Source organism: Myxocyprinus asiaticus, chromosome 27 (genome assembly GCF_019703515.2).
Source record: "Myxocyprinus asiaticus isolate MX2 ecotype Aquarium Trade chromosome 27, UBuf_Myxa_2, whole genome shotgun sequence".
In the NCBI taxonomy this organism is placed as follows: domain Eukaryota; kingdom Metazoa; phylum Chordata; class Actinopteri; order Cypriniformes; family Catostomidae; genus Myxocyprinus; species Myxocyprinus asiaticus.
Genome location: NC_059370.1, coordinates 3,561,723 through 3,576,467, shown reverse-complemented (window position 1 = coordinate 3,576,467; position 14,745 = coordinate 3,561,723). Strand labels below are relative to the sequence as shown.

General features: G+C 40.4%; 1 protein-coding gene across 1 annotated transcript in view; it reads right to left on the bottom strand.

Annotated features, from left to right (window-relative positions):
* The window catches only part of pigg (phosphatidylinositol glycan anchor biosynthesis class G), a 239,435-nt gene that overhangs the window by 197,640 nt on the left and 27,050 nt on the right, over window positions 1-14,745 (bottom strand). The gene's annotated exons all lie outside the window — the stretch shown is intronic.

Below are 14,745 nucleotides of genomic sequence, written 5' to 3'. Positions count from 1 at the left end.
GTGTGAGAATCCATCTTCACTGTCCAAAGAAACCCTAAAGCGGTCACATGTAGGCATTTGTCGGTATCAAATTTTCATCCTGTTATATTTGCTGAATAATTTTCATTTTGTGATAATTGCTGGAGAAAAACTTTACGCATGATACATTTTCCATTGAGGTAAGATTAGAAGGTGCGCAACTCGCAACAGATGTTTTCTTTATTAAACGGTTTGAATGTCTTTCTTTTGGATTGCTCATATCACTTGCTGCACATCAGTTAGGGCTATCACTCTTACAATTCCTAAAAAGTTACCAGTCACTAGTGAATTACTCTGTTTTATTTACTTGCCAAAGCAAATAATTACTTTGGTGCATGGTGATTGTTAATTTTGGTCCCTGGTTGTGAATCTTGAATCGTGGACTGAAGCTACAGTAAATTCAGAAATATCAAAACAATTTGGCTAATGGCTTATCTAGAATTTTTTCTCTGTATTTTGAAGTGTCCATAATAACAAACATGCATGGTAATTATTGTGGTATATTTTACAGAATCCCAATGTCAGGATCTTGTCACCTTGGTCAGTCATGTTTATTGGTTGGTGTGGGATCCTGACATCCATGTTCTGTGTTTGTGTTGAGTACATGGCTCAGTGTTATTTCCTGGCCATGTGCTCTGTCTGTCTTTGTTTGTGTCAGGATCCTGTCACTTCGGTCAGTCATGTTTATAAATTGGTGATGGGATCCTGACATTTGTGTTGAGCACATGGCTTATGATTGTGTTCGTTCGACATGTGCTCTTCTGTCTTGTCATTTGTGTTTAGTGTGAGCACACGGCTTCTGTCAGGATCGTCTGCCATGTGCTCTACCGTCTCACATCTTGGTCCCGCCTCCTTGTAAACTTGTTATTAGTTTATTTGCCACACCTGCCTTCCCCCGTTACCCTCCTGATTTCCTTCCCTATTTTATCTCCTTGTGGTTTCTGTTCTGTGCCAGTTCATTGTCGATTGTAATAGGTATGTGTGGATGTTCCAGTCATGTTGGTTGGTCTGTCGGTGTTCCTGGAGAGTCCTGTTTGGAGCCCGGACTTCAAGGCTCCCCTTCTCCAGCCCAGCCACCAAATATTTTGTGATTATTATTAAAACTCGTCCTTACCCTGCAGAGTCCTCGCCTCTCTAACCCATATTGTGACACCCGGCACCTTTCTCGTATAATGGAAAAGAGGCTTTTTCTTGCTCTTTTGATGTACTATGTTGACATACTCTAATATCCACAATATAAAGCTCCTGTCCCAGTCTCATTTATGGAAAATAAGCTGCAAAAATGTCTCGATCGAAAATTGTAACGATTATGATGTCACAACCATGAGCACATATAATATCAGAACACCTACATTTACACCCTTTTGAACAACAGTGTGAACTATGTAGGTATACAGAGGTGAGCTAATCATAACAGAGGTCATTCGCATTGTAGGTGCATTCACGTCATGTCGGAATTACCGTAATTATGAGATTCCGACTTGTAACAACTGCTCATGTCTTTGTAGTTCTATTTCGTTCTTACTGACCGCCAGAGGTAGTGCTTCACACTGGACATTATCTCTCTTCGCTCATGCTCAGGTCAAGTCCAATATCAACAGTCACCTTGTGACCCAGGATGACACAGGTTCCTCCCCTATTTAACCCTGTGACTTCCAGCAAACTGTCCCTATAATCTTCTCGCATACGTGCAAGGATTGCAGGTCGATAAAAAAAAAAAATAATAAAAAAAACATTTTGATTGTCACGCGGTAAACGCATCCTCCAGAGGCTGCGACGGATAGCAAGCTGAATTCATTGGAAACAACTTGCCTATGGTTAGTGATCTGATACAGCTGGGAAACCAAGTGAGTAACCGGGCTACCTTCATCTGTGTGTATTCAGATGGTATATGGGAAACAATGGCTGGTGAGTGTGGCTTATATATATATATATATATATATATATATATATATATATATTCGGAATTCATTCTCATTCTTCCGGAATAGTATTGCAGTGTCTAGTGAGAGTGTTTTCGTTCCGTGAAACAGCCATACAGTGTTTGCTAATAGCCAGTTTGCTAGCATACCTGATCATTCAGCTGTACAATACTGATGTAGAGTGTTTGCGCTCTGTGTAGAAGTCTATGTTTGTTAAGATTGTGTGACTTAACAAACAGCTGAGTAAGTAGCATATTATATATCATTCGTTCATACTATTACTACATTAGCTATTTAGATTATATATTTGTATACGACAGCCTGAATTCGGGCTTGTTCAAGAAGTCACAGTGATAGGCCGGCTACTCTCAAGAAGGATGATGGATATGACTGCTGTCCTTCCTGTTTAGGCTTAGAGCACCTAAAACAGGGCCTCACAGAAGAGGCCTGCATGAACTGTAGCACCATGTCTGGGGAGCACAGGGCTTCCAGGTAAGCTTCAGTAGAAGGACTCTTGACGGAAGCATTACCCCTGCCGCGTAAAGCAGCGAATAAGCGCAGGAGGGTGGAAGCAATGAGTGCCTCCACTAGCAAGAGACTTAAGGAGGACCCCTTAACAAAGAAAGTTGATGCGCTGACTTTGGAATTTGCTCAGATTAAGTATCTGTTATTAATTCTGTAACCAGGCTATGCACTAGCATCTGCAGTGGAAAACCCCACCATGGAACCATCCATCTCGGAGGATTATGTCCTATCGATGGCCGCCTCTCTGGCCAGTTTCGTGAGGAGGAAAGGGAGGAGGTCTTATCTGAACTTCACTCTCACCTCACCCATGATGGTTCCCAGGACACCAGGCACGGGTCTGCTGAAGGACTAGACAAACTGTTTGGTCCAGCGGCACATCAAACACTAGAATGCAGTGTTCAAATGAACCAGACCAGGCAGCAGTTGGCTGACTTGAGAGGAGTTCCATCATCTCAATTTAAATATCGACAGCCCCCTGGGGGCAGCATTTGATTCGCTCTCAGCCTTTAACATGTTTAGGTGCTGTTCACAGGAGCCAGCTACAGCACTTAGACCAATACATTCAATGCCCTCGGGCACGGGGTCAATAATTATTTCAGACATTTAGGGGTAGAGCACCTGGCCAGCGACCCCCCCAGGGAGGTTAGGTCAGGCCAGGGCCGCAGGGCCTGAATGTCTGGGGCCAGCAATCAGATGCTTTTCACATCAGCAGCTCAGTTACTGGAGAACAACCACCTCAATGCTATCTCAAGGGTACAAGCTAAAAATTCCAATGTCAGCCCCCTGCTTTCAATTGGGTCAAGATGACAACAGTCAGAGACCCCAACAGTTCAATTGCCCTAGCACAACAAATAGTCGTGCTCCTTGAAAAAGGTGCTATAGAACCAGTAAAATCGTCAGCACGGCTAAATGGGTTTTATTCAATATACTACATAATTCCAAAAAAAGACGGGGGTGTACGACCCATACTCGACCTTGGTGGTCTCAATCAGTTCCTCAAGGTGTTGCCATTTCATATCCTGTGTACAACTGAAGTTCTTTAGGCAGTCAGGCAGCAGCAGTGGTTCACCACGATAGATCTGAAGGATGTGTACTTTCATGTCTCAATCGCTCCTCAACACAGACAGTTCCTCTGCTTTGCATTCCAGGATCAGATTTATCAGTTTCATGTCCTCCCATTCAGCCTTTCCCTATCCCCTCGGGTCTTTATCAGGTGTATGGCTGCAGCACTGTCTCCGTTGCAAACCAGGGGGGTGCAGGTGCTTCCGTATCTGGATGACTGGCTCCTCCGCTCTCCATCTCAAGAGCTGGCAGCAGAAGAAAGCAACCTGCTGATTCCCCATGTTACCCAGCTGGGCCTCACGGTAAATTTCGGCAAATGTCTGCTAACTCCGAGTCAGTCTGTGAACTTTATAGGCACCATTCTGGACTCACGATCAATGAAGGCATCACCATCACCACAGCGGGTGGACAGTATCTTGCTCCTCTTCAACAAATTTAGAAACCAGTCAGGCTTCCATTTAGATGTTTCCTCAGACTAATGGGTATGCTAGCAGCAGCAGCTGCTGTGGTACCATTGGGCCTTCTTGCATTGCGCCCTTTCCAGATTTGGGTGAACGGTCTCCATCTGAACCCCATGTGGCACAGGAACAGGCTGATCAAAGTTAAAGAACAGTGCCTCCTTACCTTGAAACCATGGAGGAGGAGATCATTCCTGACCAAGGGTGTGGCCCTGGGCGTGATTCTCTCTCACCGGGAAATAATTCAAACCGATACTTCACTTACTGGCTGGGAGACAGTCTAGCAGCATAGAATGGTCAGGGGACACTGGAAACACAGGCAAGCCTTTGAAAGTATAAATACCTTGGAGTTATACGAGCAGTACTACTAGCAATGAGGTACTTTGGACTAGTCTTAGATGATAGGCATGTCCTTATCAGGACAGACAACACATCGGTGGTCTATCACATCAACCATCAGGGCAGCACCAGGTCCAGTCAATCCCTGAAGGTGGCACAGGACCTCCTGACATGGGCCTTCCCTCCCAGGAGTATGGAAGATTTTTTGTCTCGACACAGACCTCCCCCGGGAGAATGGAGACTCAACCTGGAGGTAGTAGAAATGATATGGCAATGATTTGGCAGAGCGGAGGTGGACATCTTCGCCTCAGCGTCCTCGACCCAATGTCCCCTCTGGTTCTCTCTGACAGAGGAGTCCAGCCCTCTGGGTCAGGATGCACTAGCGCATGCCTGGACAGGACTGTTATTTTATGCCTTTCCTATGACCCTCTTAATCCTGCCGACTCTTCACAGGATCCGTCAAGGGCACCACAGGCTGCTCCTAGTGGCACCAAATTGGCCCGCGAGGCCATGGTTTCCTGTATTGTTCAAGCTCCTCGAGGGGGAGTCTTCCCAGGAGGCAAGATCTCCTCCACCAGTTAGAATGGCAGATTTGGCACCCGGACCCAGACCGTCTGCAGCTCTGTGTTTGGCCTCTGAGGAGCCAGAATTACTATTGAGAGCTTGTGACCAAGAGGTGTAAAATACAATCATGAACTCTAGAGCACCCTCCACCAGGATTGTCTACACTTGTCAGTGGAAGCTGTTCTCTGATTGGTGTAGGGAACGAACAATGGTCTCAGAACGCTGCCCCGTACCCTTTGTATTACATCTTCTGCAGTCTCTGCTAGAAAGCAACAGGGCAGCCTCTACCCTAAGAGTATATGTGAAATTTTAATTACTCATTTTCTTAGAGGTCCTTAGCGATTGCGCCCACTCAGACCATTCGGGTGCCCTCATGGGATCTGATTCTGGTTTTAAGGTTGCTTACACAGCATCCTTTTGAGTCAAGTCGAACTATTATGCCCAGTGCGAGCCCTTCATGACTAACTAAAGGCCACAGAAAACTTGCGGCAATCAGACCAACTCTTTCTCTGCTATGGTGGGTCAAAAAAGGGTCAGCCTCTTTCAAAGCAGAGGTTGTCACACTGGGTGGAGGTAATCACCCAGGCTTATAAGATCAACAACCATCCGATGTCAACTGGTGTAAAATGCCACTCGACTAGAGATATCTCCACGTCTTGGGAAGCACTGAGGGGCATCCCCCTAAGTGACATTTGTGCAGCAGCTAATTGGTCATCTACAAATACTTTCACCAGACAGAGTTAATGTGGCTGTCCCGGAGCCTATTAAAACGGCCGTTCTATTGGGGCCTTCAACTTCCTCTTAGGGGTAAGCATGCCTCCTCATGACCTTGTTATGAGTCATTGACTCTGGCAGTCAGTAAGAACGAAATAGAACAAGAGTTACATATGTAACTGAGGTTCTATGAGTTCTGGATATCCGCCAGAGTTCTCTGTCACTCGGAGTCTGGGCAAGAAGATTCCATAGGGACTGTCTGCTGGAATTCACAGGGTTAAATATGGGAGGACGGCATGTCATCCTGGGTCACGAGGTGACTTTGTTGAGATTAGACTCAACCTGAGCATGAGCAAAGAGAGATAATATCCAGCATGAAGCACTGCTTCTGGCGGTCATCCAGAACTCATAGAACCGCAGTTACATACGCAACTCTCGAACTAGTGATTACAAGTTGTAAAATCAGAATTCTATAAAAGCTCTGACTCGACAGTCATGACATCATGTAAATAGAACCAATATGGCAACGGCCTCAACAGTTAAAGTTATAGCCAGTGTTACCTGGAGCGCTTTCTTTAATCTTAAACATTTAGCAAGAACATTTTGAGGTAATTAATGAATTAACATTGTTATTAAATATTTTTCTGTTATCAAAAACAAAGTCACACAAGGAACCATTTTGGCCTCATGAGCATTGCCAAAGAAATAAATAATTTCTCAGTCCAAGGACATGAATGGTTTTGAGCAGAATCTCTGGATTGTCATCTTGTAATTACAGTAATTACAAGAGAATTTGAACACAACATTCGGCCAAGTCCACAATAGGATGTTTTAGATTGAAATTGCATTAATTTTGTTACGTTTTTACCTCTCATCAACACTAAAACAGTGTTTTCATTACAGCAAACCTTTGAAAACAATGACTATGTTCTCGCTTTCCAATCAAAAACAGATTAATTTGGATGTGGCCTTAAAGGTATGAGGCAAAGACAGCATGTTAAATAAAGAGTCAGAGTTTTGAAAAAAAAAATCATGACTGTTTTGGTGCAATAAACGTACTTTACCCAAGTTTGTAAAAGCAAAGCTTCTAGTTACGCAAGCTTAAAGGTGCACAGTATTTTTTTTTCCACATAAAAAAGTTTTACACCTTAAGAAATTAAACATCATGATTACTTAAATGAGATGAAGAGTCCATTCACATCAGTAACTTTATAAAAGCAGTTTTATTCTACATGGAAAGGGTCTCCACAAGGATGCTCCCATTTTAGAATCACATGGCCAGCTGAATACTAGCTGCTCAGTACCCAGAGTAACCGCCCTGTTATTGGACACTTTCACTCATGGATAAAATTAATCATGGCTGACTGTGAATAGTTCGACAATGGCATTGGTAACCGAAAACTATTTTGTTTGAATGATGCTGCATCCATGCCACTAGATGTCAGTGCACAAGTCCAAGACAAAATGTATAAAAAACTGCTGAGTGCAACTTTAACATTCTACGTTGTTCCTAAACTGTTGCAAACTGCATTCTACACTCAGTTTCTCTCTCAGGTCAACTACTGTCATGGCAGAACAACAGTTTGAAGAAACTCTTGCTGAGCAAGTTAGTTGTTTATAGCTAGCTATAATGCTAATACAAAAATTTTTAGAATAAGCACTTGAATATTTTTTTTTAGTTTTTTTTTTAGTTTTTATTGATTTTCAAATTTAACAAACACATATAATAACAACAAAGAACAAACAGACAAACCAACAAGAAGTGCTGAAATGTATAACAAATAAATTAAATGTTATGTATATATACATCTCTTCCTGCATAGAAACAAAAAACCATAGTCTTCCTGAAACAGGCAATCAGAGTTTCTGTAAGAAAGAATGCAAAGGCTTCCACAGTCTTCAAAATGTGTCCGATTTATGATTGAGGTCATAAGTTAGTTTCTCCAACGGGAAAGAGGCCGATATCTGTGATATCCACATGGCAGCTGTGGGAACCAGGGGTTCACACCAACGCAACAAAACACATTTTTTAGCCAGAAACTTTTGTTAAACGGATTGTTAATAGAGACTTGGTGTCTGCATCAAAAATGTTTTCAGAAGTGTGGTTCAACAAATAAAATGAAGGGGATGATATGAACCATTTACCAGTTATCTCGTGGATCACAGAATGAACCTCCAGGATGTGATCACATGACCAAAATAAATGGAAAAATGTACCCTTGTATGTTTTGCATTTGAAACAAAAATTTGTGCAACTAGGGAACATTCTATGGAGGCAAACAGGTGTGAAATAAATCCTATGAAAAAAAAAATGTTTTGTTAATGAATAGAAATTGAAGTACATTTAGGAAAAATTCCATTACAAATCTTAGTCCAATCTGCAAAACTGAATATTACTCCCAGATCCCGTTCCCATAACGGCTTCAGAGAATCGTAAACTGAAGAATCACAATACAACAATAGAGCATAAAACTTTGAAATAATCCCTTTGAGAGATTATGGATTCCTCCAATTCTGATCAATTTAAGCAGAATTTGTTCTGCCTTAGAAGAGACTCTATGAAATGACGAATTTGAAGATATTTGAAAAAAATCAGTAGAAGAAAAGACTTTAGGGATTCAGAAATCATCAGGCCTGAGAAATCTGACAAACCCTTGGAACTCCACTCCATCAAGCAAATACTCCTAATCTGTGTTGGAAAATCAGGATTCAATGCCAAGGGAGACTGAGCAGAGATAACCGGAGGAATATTTAAATATTTTCTCACATCCCTCCAAGCCAGTAACAATTACATTATCATTAAGATAATTTATTTGATCTATATTGTTGATAAAGGGGAGGGACTCAAGTCTTCTAGGGTAACAAGCTAGAGATTCAAGGTCACTCCATAAAGAATTCTGCCTATTCCTGAACCAATTCGTCATCATTCTGAGTTGAGCTGACCAATAGTAAAGTTGTAGGTTAGGCAAGGAAATACCTCCCGAATCTTTTGGTTTACTGATTTTAAAGAATCTAACTCTCTGATGCTTATTACTGCAAATATAATGAGATATGTGTGAGTTCAGCAATTTAAAAAAGGCTGGGGTCAAATAGCATGGAAGATTCTGAAATAAATTGTTTAATCATGGAAGAATATTCATTTTCATAATGTTGACTCTCCCGAGAAGGGAAGTCGGCAAAGAAGTCCACTTTTTCAAATCGTTTTAAAATTTTTAAATTAATGGTGAATAATTGGTCTCAAATAATTTAGTTAAATCAGGAGTGATAAAAATACCCAGATATCTAAGACCTCTCTCCAAAACCTGAAAAGGGGACTGTATAGACAGATTGCAGGGAATATTAAAAGACATGGTAACAGATTTTCCCAAATTAATTTTATAACCCGACACAGCACTAAATGAAGCTAAAGAATTCAAAACTGCCGGGACAGATATTTGTGGATTTCCTAAGTACAAAAGAACATCGTCTGCAAACAAGGATTATAAAGAAATTTATAAAAACCTCTAAATGTATTATTAATAATCAATTGGTCACTTGAAATGTCACCATCCACATTCCTTACCATATTAATAGAACGATCGTTATTCTGATTCTTCAATTGATGAGCAAGTAAGCGACTAGACTTGTTACCATATTTATAATATTTCTGTTTGTTAAAAAGCAATAGCTTTTGAATGTGACAAGTGTGATCCATATTCAGTTTGGTCCTTGCATTCACCAACGCTTTTAGATTTGGGAATGTGGGAGATTGCTTATGTATTTGCTCTAACCTAGTAACCTCTTTTTTGAGGTTTTCCCTATTGCTCTCTCAAGCTCTCTTCAGGTGGGATGTGTAAGAGATAAGATGTCCACGTAGCGTGGCTTTAGCCGCATCCCATATCATAGCAGGAGACACTGGAGAATCTCTATTGTCAAGCCACAATTGTGATAGACTGTCCAGAACAAAAGCACAAAAAGGGTCACTATTCAGAAGAGACGTATTGAACCTCTAATTTGAAGTTCTAGGGATGTTGAAATCTGGATCAATATGCAAATGTACTGAAGAATGGTCCGATAAAACGACAGTCAATACAACAGGCCTGAAATGCATGTAAAAATTGTTTAGGGACAAAAAAAATAGTCGATCCTAGAATATGAATTATGGGAGTGTGAGTAGAACGTATAGTCTCTCACTTTAGGATTCATCTGTAGCATTATATCTATCAAGCCAGTGTCTGTGCATAAATTATTAAGGACATTGGATGAATGGGGGTTTGATACGTTTGCAGAGAAGCACTCATTATGCAATTAAAGTCACCAGCCAAAAAACCCAGGCCTTTACAATGATGGTTAAACAATAAAATCATCCGTGATATAAAATCGGGTGAATCATAATTCGGCGCATAGACATTAAGAATAGTTATGTGTTGTTTAAGGATCGAGCCTGTAATCAGAATGAATCTCCCCTCAGGATCTGTTTCTTCGTGTTCTGGACTAAAAGGGAGGTTCTTATTTATAAGAATGACAGTACCTCTTTTATTTTGCGAATAGGAGGAGAAGTAAGCTTGACCTACCCAGTCTCTCCTAAGCTTCAAATGTTCTGCATCGGATAATTTAGTTTCTTGGAGCAGAGCTATGTCAGATTTTTGTTTTTTCAGATGCATTATATTTTTTTTTTTCCTTTTTATTACATGGCCAATCCCTTGGACATTCCAAGTAACGAGTTTAAGTGATCCAGACATAAGGATTGTAAAACTGGAATACAAATAGATAATAAGAGTTGAGCGGGTAAAGACTAATTTGCGTGAAAGAAGAGATGTAGAAAAAAAAGCCTAAGCAGCAGAGAATCGACAGAATGAAAAACATAAAATATAAAAAATCAAAATTGCAGCGCTTGCCCTCCCCTATCATGTCCCCAAACGACAGGATAAAAATACCCAAAATGAAGTCACCAAGCATACTGAACATCCGAACTCAACTAAGAGACCACAGTAACAGCTTAGTCACTCGAGACATCATCCAAACTCCAGGTTGAACAATAAACACCATTGTGAGTCTCCTTGAAAGAAAAAAAAATAAATTCTTGAATCTGTATTTGAACCTAAACATAGATCTTGTATCAATTACGTCTTAGATAGAAAACAAACTAAAAAATATATATATACAGGTGCATCTCAATAAATTAGAATGTCGTGGAAAAGTTCATTTATTTCAGTAATTCAACTCAAATTGTGAAACTTGTGTATTAAATAAATTCAATGCACACAGACTGAAGTAGTTTAAGTCTTTGGTTCTTTTAATTGTGATGATTTTGGCTCACATTTAACAAAAACCCACCAATTCACCATCTCAAAAAATTGGAATACATCATAAGACCAATAAAAAAAAACATTTTTAGTGAATTGTTGGCCTTCTGGAAAGTATGTTCATTTACTGTATATGTACTCAATACTTGGTAGGGGCTCCTTTTGCTTTAATTACTGCCTCAATTCGGCGTGGCATGGAGGTGATCAGTTTGTGGCACTGCTGAGGTGGTATGGAAGCCCAGGTTTCTTTGACAGTGGCCTTCAGCTCATCTGCATTTTTTGGTCTCTTGTTTCTCATTTTCCTCTTGACAATACCCCATAGATTCTCTATGGGGTTCAGGTCTGGTGAGTTTGCTGGCCACTCAAGCACACCAACACCATGGTCATTTAACCAACTTTTGGTGCTTTTGGCAGTGTGGGCAGGTGCCAAATCCTGCTGGAAAATGAAATCAGCATCTTTAAAAAGCTGGTCAGCAGAAGGAAGCCTGAAGTGCTCCAAAATTTCTTGGTAAACGGGTGCAGTGACTTTGGTTTTCAAAAAACACAATGGACCAACACCAGCAGATGACATTGCACCCCAAATCATCACAGACTGTGGAAACTTAACACTGGACTTCAAGCAACTTGGGCTATGAGCTTCTCCACCCTTCCTCCAGACTCTAGGACCTTGGTTTCCAAATGAAATACAAAACTTGCTCTCATCTGAAAAGAGGACTTTGGACCACTGGGCAACAGTCCAGTTCTTCTTCTCCTTAGCCCAGGTAAGACACCTCTGACGTTGTCTGTGGTTCAGGAGTGGCTTAACAAGAGGAATACGACAACTGTAGTCAAATTCCTTGACACGTCTGTGTGTGGTGGCTCTTGATGCCTTGACCCCAGCCTCAGTCCATTCCTTGTGAAGTTCACCCAAATTCTTGAATCGATTTTGCTTGACAATCCTCATAAGGCTGCGGTTCTCTCGGTTGGTTGTGCATCTTTTTCTTCCACACTTTTTCCTTCCACTCAACTTTCTGTTAACATGCTTGGATGCAGCACTCTGTGAACAGCCAGCTTCTTTGGCAATGAATGTTTGTGGCTTACCCTCCTTGTGAAGTGTGTCAATGATTGTCTTCTGGACAACTGTCAGATCAGCAGATTGTGTAGCCTAGTGAACCAAACTGAGAGACCATTTTGAAGGCTCAGGAAACCTTTGCAGGTGTTTTGAGTTGATTAGCTGATTGGCATGTCACCATATTCTAATTTTTTGAGATAGTGAATTGGTGGGTTTTTGTTAAATGTGAGCCAAAATCATCACAATTAAAAGAACCAAAGACTTAAACTACTTCAGTCTGTGTGCACTGAATTTATTTAATACACGAGTTTCACAATTTGAGTTGAATTACTGAAATAAATGAACTTTTCCACGACATTCTAATTTATTGAGATGCACCTGTATACACACACACACACACACACACACACACACACACACTACCGTTCAAATGTTTAGGGTCACTTACTTATTCTTTATTTTTTTCACATTATAAAATAATAGTAAAGTCATCACAACTATGGAATAATAGAAATGGAACTATGGGAATTATGTTGTGACTAAAAAAAATCAAAATAAATCAAAACTGTGTTATATTTTAACATATTCAAAGTGGCCACACTTTGCCTAAATTTTGAAGAAATGTACTCTTGACATTTTCTCAACCAACTTCTTGAGGTATCACCATGGGATGCTTTTTAAAACAGTATTGAAGGAGTTCCCATCTATGTTGGGCACTTATTGGCTGCTTTTCTTTATTATTTGGTCCAAGTCAACAATTTCAAAAACTTTTTTTTTTTAATTACATTTGAGTTTTGTAATGAAATAAAATAATATGGTGGCACAATTATATTTTTGTCTACAAAACTAATTTCAAACATTTAAGCATACGCCTTCAGATCAAAAGATTTTTAAGATCATGAGAAACATTATATATATATATATATATATATATATATATATATATATATATATATATATATATATATATATATATATACACACACACACACACACACACACACACACACACACACACACATACCTACATACATACACACACATACATTAAAAAAGAAAAAGTATAATAATAATAAAAATTATAATACCAATAATAATTCCTTATTATTAAAAAAGGCACAATAAATAAGTTCAGCTCTGTTACAGAATCTTTCAACACAGCAACAATAGATGATTAGTGGGGTCTCAGTGTGGAATAAGTCCATCTTCCTCCATCATAACTGGCAGAGAGTAGAAGACTACCTCAGTTAAGCAAAACCGTGGTACATGTTGCGTCGGGCCATCATTTTCCCGACAGTGTCAAATTCTCGTCATCTCCGCAAAACCTCCGCAGACAGATCAGGATAAAATCGTAATCTGGAGCAGTCATGAAGGATATCACGCTTCTTTAGAGCTGCCCTGAGTACAGCCTCTTTTTAAGAATATCGAACAAACTACACCAGAACACTTCTCTGAAGTTTATTCGTAGTCAGGCTGGGAGCCAGAGCTCGGTGGGCACGTTCAGTCTCCAATAGGGGAAAGTCAGCAGGTAAGCTGACTAAAGTTGGAAGGACTGCTTGGAGAAAGTCCACAAGGGGAGTAGCACACTCCGCCTTCTCTGGAAGATTAACAATTTTCAGGTTTTTCCGGTGGCCACGGTTCTCCAGGTTGTCAACTTTCAGCCATAGTAGCTCCACTGTTTTCTGGGTGTCATGGTTACTATAACAGTCCTCAGTAGCAGAAATCCGAACCTCGGCTTCCTCTATGCGTTTTTCTAAGTCAGATACCTGGTTAAAGAGATTAGAAAGAGAGAGCTCGACCAAGGCGACAGATGTTTTTATATCACCCAGAGCTCCGGCAATTGTATCCAAATGAGCACCAACTGATTCATCCATATTGTTTACACGAGCGGCTACAGACTTTACCTCTGCCAGAATCTGATCCATAGTTGCTGTACCAATTAGCTCTGAGGCGCTAGCTTCACCATGTTGGCCGATTGTTGACTCACTTTCTTCTTACCAGCGGGTGGGCCGGACAAAGAAAAAATTGGAAAATCTCTGTCACGCTGCTGCTTAGGCATCTCTGCGGTAGTGATTAATTGATAGATTCAAGTACTTGGAGAAAAGATAGATTTACTTGGAGAAAATAAAGGATTTAACCTAAGCCTGAAGCGGAGCGAAATCTCAAGTGGCCATCTTGCTCCGGGTCACGTGACCCGCACTTACGCACATATTTTAACTGCTCCATTTGCAGCCTGATCTCATGAAAGTTACGTTACCATGGCAAACATTTTGCAAAACGAAATTACGTGCTTCAATACACGTTTTGCTGCAGTTTCCCAGTGAAATGTCCAGCAAGGGATGCCAAAAGTGAATGAAATGGTGTCATAATCAGACAAGGTTTTAAAGGTGAATATCATATGGAGGTTTTAATGAGTAAAACATACCTCCCTAACCAAAAACATTCACCCAAACCTAACCAAAAGTGTCCTAAAAACAAATGAGAGGTAAACAAAACAGATATCCTTACCCTAAACCGACATCTAAACCTTACAGATAGTGCCCTAAGAGCAAATGCGATATGAAAAGTACATTTTCTGAAGCAACCACGTCATTTTGTGTCACTTCTATGACTCCTTCGTCTCAAGTGTCAACTTGAGCTGGTCTTTTTTTAAATGATGCATCAAAGTAAAAGTGTTTTGATACCATAACAACAGTGTGTGAGTAAACATAAGTGTTTATAAAGTCATAATCAGCCGTTGTACTCATTATTTGTGTGAAAGTGAATAAAACACAGTTGTTGTAGCACCTTTAGTGTTCATTTCACCA